The sequence below is a fragment of the Poromitra crassiceps genome, assembly GCF_964638095.1.
Source record: "Poromitra crassiceps genome assembly, chromosome: 8".
In the NCBI taxonomy this organism is placed as follows: Eukaryota; Metazoa; Chordata; class Actinopteri; order Beryciformes; family Melamphaidae; genus Poromitra; species Poromitra crassiceps.
The window spans coordinates 45,491,350-45,498,849 of NC_139629.1; the positions used below are offsets into that span (position 1 = coordinate 45,491,350).

The window sequence follows — 7,500 nt, forward strand, 5'->3', positions numbered from 1 at the left end:
TTTCTGCCATCACTTTCTCTTTATCTCTGTGTAATGCATAGGTGCTGATAGTGATCTGTGCATGTGCACTGTACAGTATGATACAATATATGACTGGATGAGTACTGTAGGCACCAGGGAATACCAAACCTGTTCGTGTTACCCGTTCACTATTTTACACAAGAAGTGCTTTACAGCAAAGTTAACTCACTATTTTGTATTTTTGTCTCCGTGTTTCTCTTTGTCTCTCCTCCCGTCTTCCTTTGTTATTTTATTTTATTTTAGATTCAGCGATTGTCAATTCAGTGTACTGGTCGGAGGCCTTGAACAAAGTGTTTGTGGATAACTTTGAGAGAGACCCATCACTCATATGGCAGTACTTTGGCAGCGCCAAAGGCTTCTTCAGACAGTACCCAGGTAAGTGTGTGCTGTGTGCCAATGTGTATGTGTGTGTGTGAGTGTGTGTGTGTGTGTGTGTGTGTGTGTGTGCTGTGTGCCAATGTGTACGTGTGTGTGTGTGTGTGTGTGTGTGTGTGTGTGTGTGTGTGTGTGTGTGTGTGTGCGTGTGCGTGTGTGTGTGTCTGTGTGTCTGTGTGTGTTTGTAATTAAGTTAACGGTAGCTGTCTCCCTAAAGCAGGATGAGGGCCGTATGGGAGTGTTCAGTCACAGTTATTGACAGCTGGCGCCTGGGAGACAGAGGAGGAGAGGGGAGAGTAGATAGACAGAGAGAGAGGGGGGGGGGGGGGGTGAGGAGAGACAGGGGAAGGAATTTGTAAGAGATTAAAAGAAGAACGGATGAAGAAGAAAGATAAAATTAACTTTTTAGCAGAAGCCGAATGAATAAGCATTAAGCACATCAGTGGGATAAATGAGAAAAGTAAGCCTCTTGAATGGCATAGGAGACTATATTCAGAGGTATAGGAGCAATTATGAAGGAATTACGGTAGATCGAGATAGATTTATCTTTTGGACCTTCATATGAGTGTTCGCTCATAAGCTTTCATTATCATACACCACTCTATATATCTTCCTTACTGATTCTGTGCAGCTCTGGTGATCAAATGGCCTTCTCCACTACACACACACACACACACACACACACACACACACACACACACACACACACACACACACACACACACACACACACACACACGCACGCACAGACACACACACACACTCACTGTCTGCAGTGCGGTGTGTGTGTGGTCTGGAGCCCTCCCAGGAGCCAAAGTCATCGCTGTATAAAAGCTCTAAAAAAAGTATATTCATTCTATCTCATTCCTTATAATCGTGTTTAGGAATAGCTAGCATTAATAAACATGACCTTTCTCTTTTACTTGAAAGGAGGAACAGATTCTGTTACTCAAGTTTTTTTTGTTTTTTTTAATGGATTTTTTCCTTGTTTTCTCCCCAACTGTACTTGGCCAATTCCCCCCCCACTGTCCCGGTCGTTGCTCCGCCCCCTCTGCAGATCTGGGGAGAGTTGTAGACTAGCACATGCTTCCTCCGATACATGTGCAGTTACACCAGCTGCTTCTTTTCTCCTGACAGCGGGGAGTTTCACTGGCAGGATGTAGCGTGTGGGAGGATCACGCAGTTCCCCTCCCCACCCAGAGGAGGCACTAGTGCAGCAATCAGGACATACATTCACACCCACAGACACGGTCAATAGAGTAATATATAGAATGCTTGCGGTGATTGGCAGTGAGCAAAACCATAGAATTTAATTTTTTTTCTAGATCTGTGTGCAAAGAGGATCAAATGCAGGTATCGTTGGACTGAGTTATTTCCTGTCGATACGATACCCTAGCCTGTAGCGTAGGTTTCGTCTTCGTGACTGATAGCACATAGAAGTCACGTGGAGGCTGGGTTTACCCAGGCTAATGATACCCCGCTCTAAACCTTATGGGACTTTAGATCCCCATTTTTCTTTTTCTCTGTCTCTTGTGATCCTGTCTCTGTCTCTGTCTCTGTCTCTGTCTCTGTCTCTGTCTCTCGTCTAGGGATCAAGTGGAAGCCGGACGAGCACGGGGTCATAGCCTTCGACTGTCGTAACAGGAAGTGGTACATCCAGGCGGCCACCTCTCCCAAGGACGTGGTGATCCTGGTGGACGTCAGCGGCAGCATGAAGGGCCTGAGGCTGACCATCGCCAGACAGACCGTCTCCTCCATCCTGGACACGCTGGGGGACGACGACTTCTTCAACATCATCGCCGTGAGTGTGCCCCCGTGTGTGTGTGTGTGTGTGTGTGTGTGTGTGTGTGTGTGTGTGTGTGTGTGTGTGTGTGTGTGTGTGTCTGTGTGTGTGTGTGTGTGTGTGTGTGTGTGTGTGTGTGTGTGTGTGTGTCTGTGTGTGTGTGTGTGTGTGTGTGTGTGTGTGTGTGTGTGTGTGTGTCTGTGTGTGTGTGTGTGTGTGTGTGTGTGTGTGTGTGTGTGTGTGTGTGTGTGTGTGTGTGTGTGTGTGTGTGTGTGTGAGCCATAGAGATAATCCCCCCCCAGAGTTTTTCTGTCCCCATGTATGTATATGAGAAAAGGCTTTCTGGGTCCAGTACTGTACGTCATGTGACTTGCAAAATTGCTTCACACAGCTTAGAGCTGCTCCTGGGGACTTCGGGTATGGGGGATACACTCTATTTCTCTCAAACAGACACACACACACACACACACACACACCCTCTCCTCTTCAGATCAGAGGAAGTGCTGGAACGAATCAGCTTTCTCCCAGGTCACGCTCACAGCCAATTAGCAGTCAGCTGGATGACGATTTGAATTGCAAAACAGACCGCTGTGATTGGATCCCGCCTCAGGCGCCCAAACCAATGTTATCGCATCCCATTCTGATGAAACTGTGTGTGTGTGTGTGTGTGTGTGTGTGTGTGTGTGTGTGTGTGTGTATGTGCGTATGTGTGTGTGCATACACACACACACACACACACACACACACACACACACGTGTGCACGCATATCATGTGTCTTATATCTCTGTCTGATGCTATTTCACATCAAAACATCCCTCGTCTCATTCGCTCTTTCTCTCCACAGAACAAAGTCTTCATTATCATTTGATATCCTAATCACATTATGGATTGTGATGAACGCTCTTTTGGAAAATGGAAAGAAGGAGGATTTACACAATCAGCCGTATGACAGAAGTCCTTTTTTAGTCGTGTAATTGGCAATACATGCCTACACTTGAGAGAATAATTATATCTCTCATGTAGTGAGAATGTTCATGTTTCAGTTGCAACACACACACACATACACACACACACACACAGATTAGGGCTGGCTCTGGAAGAACACACATCTTCCATTTTGCACTTTGAAGTCTAATTTGTAGTCATGCATTAAATGCTGAGTATTATCACAGAATGGCAGGCATCTGGTATGTGTGTGTGCATGCGTACATACGTGTGTGTGTGTGTGTGTGTGTGTGTGTGTGTGTGTGTGTGTGTGTGTGTGTGTGCGCGTGTGTGCATGTGTGTGTTTGTGTTTGTGTGTGTGTGCATGTGCAACACGTTCTCACTCCGACCACGTAGCATATTGACGCTTTGTCCCGTCCCTTATGCGCCACTTGTTACTAACATGGTACCCTTGAGCGACCCATGAAACGACTTGGGCTTTCCGACTAAACTCAATGCAAACCCATAGAAGTCAACTTTGACGCTTATGGAAACTGCTCCCCCATCAGCCTAACTGCTCGCCCATTAGTCAACTGCTCACCATTAGCGTCTGGGGGGAGGTTAGGTTTAGGCGTGGGAGGTGGGAGAGGTTAGGTTTAGGGTCTGGGGGAGGTTAGGTTTAGGCATGGGGTGGGAGAGGTTAGGGTTAGGGTTAGGGTCTGGGAGAGGTTAGGTTTAGGCATGGGGTGGGAGAGGTTAGGTTTAGGGTTAGGGTCTGGGAGAGGTTAGCTCCTCCAGACCCTAATGGGCGAGCAGTTGACTAATGGTGGAGCAGTTAGGCTAATAGGGGAGCAGTTGCCATAAGCGTCAAAGATGACTTCCATGGGTTTGCATTGAGTTTAGTCGGAAAGCCCAAGTCGTTTCATGTGTCGCTCAAGGGTACCATGTTAGTAACAAGCAACGCACAAGGGACAGGACAAAGCGTCAATATGCGACGCGCTCAGAGTGAGAACGGGTTGGCATGTGTGTAGTGTACGTGTCTGGGTGTCTGGGTGTGTGGGTGTGTGTGTGTGCATGTGTGTGTGTGTGTGCGTGCGTTCTTGTGTGTGTGCATGTGTGTAGTGTACATGTCTGGGTGTGTGGGTGTGAGTGCATACACACAAGTGTCTCACATCTTCGCATTTTTATACTGATTAAACAATACGATCGTCTTTGTGTTTTTCCAGTACAACGAGGGGATACATTACGTGGAGCCGTGCCTAAACGATACTCTGGTCCAAGCAGATGTCACGAACAAAGATGTAAGTTTCCTTCCTCGTCTCCTACTCTTGTCTCCTACTGGATTGGTCACTGATCTATTTGTTTGTGACTGACCCTCTGACCAGACCAGAGAAGCCGAGCAGAGAAAAAACAGAGAATGCCTTTGAACAGAATGCTCAACAGGAAAAAAAAAAAAAAAAGTAATGCCAGTGTCAGAGTGACAGGCAATGCGGAGTGAGTGTGTGTGTGTGTGTGTGTGTGTGTGTGTGTGTGTGTGTGTGTGTGTGTGTGTGTGTGTGTGTGTGTGTGTGTGTGCGTGTGCGTGTGTGTGCGTGTGCGTGTGTGTGCGTGTGCGTGTGTGTACATCAGAGTGTTTGTGCAGGACGTTTTCATTTATATGGCACCTATGATTATCCTTTGCTATTACTGCGGTGTGAATTCTCCACTTCCCAGTCCAACTCACAAACAGACTGGCTATACTTCCGGGTGGATAACTCACACCTGGCGGCAGCGGAAACCGTTTGTTAGCGGTAATACGAGTCCACTGTGCTGAAATCGGGCTGTGTTTGGGGGCTGTATTGCCAATTATAACTTGGCCCATAATGGATTAGATTTAGGCTTTTCCATTTTAAAGCAGCCTAACAGAATCGGAGGATACAGACAATAGTTTACAGGCCGTCTGCTTCTACTGAACTGGGGACAGGCTGGCAGCAAACAATCATGACCGGGTTTTGTAGCAGTACACTGCAAGGCTCCAGTTGAGTGTTTTTATTTAAAGTCCCTGGAAACCAGAAATAATTTTTTATTATTTAGCATTTTGAGTTCATCACATCACAGGAACCTATGTTAATAAGCCACCAGCCAAATTTGAACGATGATGAACATCGCAAAGTATATAAATTTAGGTTTGACAGTCATGGCAAAAGTGATGAGAATCAATTCGATTTTAGAGTGTATTTTCTCCCGCGGACTGTGTGGGCATGTCCCGTCTGCAGCAGAGGAGACCTGCTTTTGGTCCGAGTGAAATGCGATCTCTCCTGTTTCTAAATATATCTGTATCGTTTGGTTTGAACAAGTAAAACTCTTTCTATAAGCATTTTAGGAAATGTCTATGGGAAAATAAATGGCGGATGAAAATCTCTGGTACAGTTGCCTCTCTATGAAGTACACATGGTGAAATCCATCCTCTCCCTCTGTGGACGGATTAACACAGGCTTCACATGCACACACTTCTACTTAGAGCCTTAATACTTCATACAGTTGTAATGGGAACTGAAATACAGACTGAGTGGGAGAAGAAAAGTCTATATATATTTTGTATAATATATAATTTTTATTTCCATTCTGATAGGAGGGAAGGGATTTTTCTATTGATGTCTGGTAGCTCCCATTAACGGACACTATAACATTTTCAAATATGGTTCCCCATTTTAATTTCTCTTCTCTTAAATTTACCTCCATCTATCTTACATCTCTCTCTCTCTCTCTCCCTCTCTCTTTCTCTCTCTCCCTCTCTCTCCCTCTCTCTTTCTCTCTCTCTCCCTCTCTCTCTCTCTCTCTCTCTCTCTCTCTCTCTCTCTCTCTCTCTCTCTCTCTCTCTCTCTCTTTCACATACACACATACAGTACACTACACACACTCCAGATAATTGAAAGTGCTAAGCACGTCCGAGGACATTTCGAAGAGGAGGAAAATGTCTTTCTTCAGTGGCAGCAGGGGCACTCTTTCTTACCAGGAGCGGAGAGCTTTTGAGAACGCCTCTCCTTCCTGAACCCACCAATTTTCTCTCCATTTAACACGCACACCTCACACACACACACACACACACACACACACACACACACACACACACACACACACACACACACACACACACACACACACACACACACACTTCATGTCCTTTGCTCAAGCGAGTAATAAATCAATCAATGCCATCTCTCTGGATGAAAGCATTTGAAGCTTTCTTTACTAAATGTGATGCACTGTCTCCATTTGGAGACGGTGGTTTGTGTTTGGCCGTGTCTGTATCTGGCCAAAAGCCTGACACATAATTATTTAGGCCCTGTTAGTGCCATTCCAATCACAAAATTGTAGATCAATTTCACTGAGTACCGAGGTATCAAAAGTTGGAACTGACATTTTTCCCCCAGTACGTGGTAGCATCGATGTGATTTGGCTGATAGCTAAAAAGCACACTGTTTTCAAACCCAGCGCTGGCAGTGAATATGCTCAAGCAAAGTGTTTTAGTTCACTATTTTCGTTCCACATCTCGGGGAGCCCACTGAGTGAGCTCATCACTACTTTTGCAAGTACGAGGAAGATGCACGACATATATTAAAGTATTTGATATCAATTTAATACTAGTCTCGCTGGCCAGACTCCCCTCCCTACCGGGAGAGAGTCTGGCGCCATGGAAACAGGCAACTGGGATAAACCCTCCCCTGCTCTACAGCTGCTCTCCCATTGGAGCGACTGTTTCGGTGGCAGCCGGATGTCTGCTCCCGGCTTATTACAAGCTTTGTCATTGGCTCCGACCATGTCAATCAGAGCGGCTTCCGCTCCCTCCTCCCTGTGTGTCGCTGTAAACAGTGCCCTGCCGCCTCAGTGAAAACAACAACGCTAACTAGCTAGCAAGCTAACGGCAGAAACCTACACGCTAGCTCGTTGCTACACGCTGAAAACGGCAAGTTGGATTGTTGGAAACTAATTTAATACTGAAACATGCATCATTTAGGCAACACCATACAGTAATGTTAAACGTACTGTTTTTGCTCAGACACGTTTTTTTTCTGTTCCTCTTTTCCATGCATTTGTCAGATATATACGTCTGCAGTATTAAAGGGTTTGATGTCCATTGCACATTTCAGAGCTTTGTACCTGTCGTGCAGCAGATAACACATAGGTCTACAAACAGTAAACACACACAAGTGCACGCACACACACACACACACACACACGCACACACACACACCACATGCACGGACACAGTCACAGCCTTGATCCCCCACGTTTGTGCACTGCTTTGCCAGGGATTGAACACAGCCCACTGTGCTGAGACAAATCACTTCGATCTTAACACACCCACACACACACACACACACACACACACACACACACACACAGGAGGTAAAGT

At 46.0% G+C, this 7,500-nt stretch overlaps 1 pseudogene across 1 annotated transcript in view; it reads left to right on the forward strand.

The window, feature by feature from the left end:
* The window catches only part of LOC310780760 (voltage-dependent calcium channel subunit alpha-2/delta-3-like), a 140,394-nt pseudogene that overhangs the window by 47,270 nt on the left and 85,624 nt on the right, over positions 1-7,500 (forward strand). The window contains exons 3-5 of the transcript in view: positions 265-396; positions 1,986-2,197; positions 4,331-4,405. The product of the transcript in view is annotated as a voltage-dependent calcium channel subunit alpha-2/delta-3-like (transcript). The remainder of the gene's footprint in view (positions 1-264; positions 397-1,985; positions 2,198-4,330; positions 4,406-7,500) is intronic.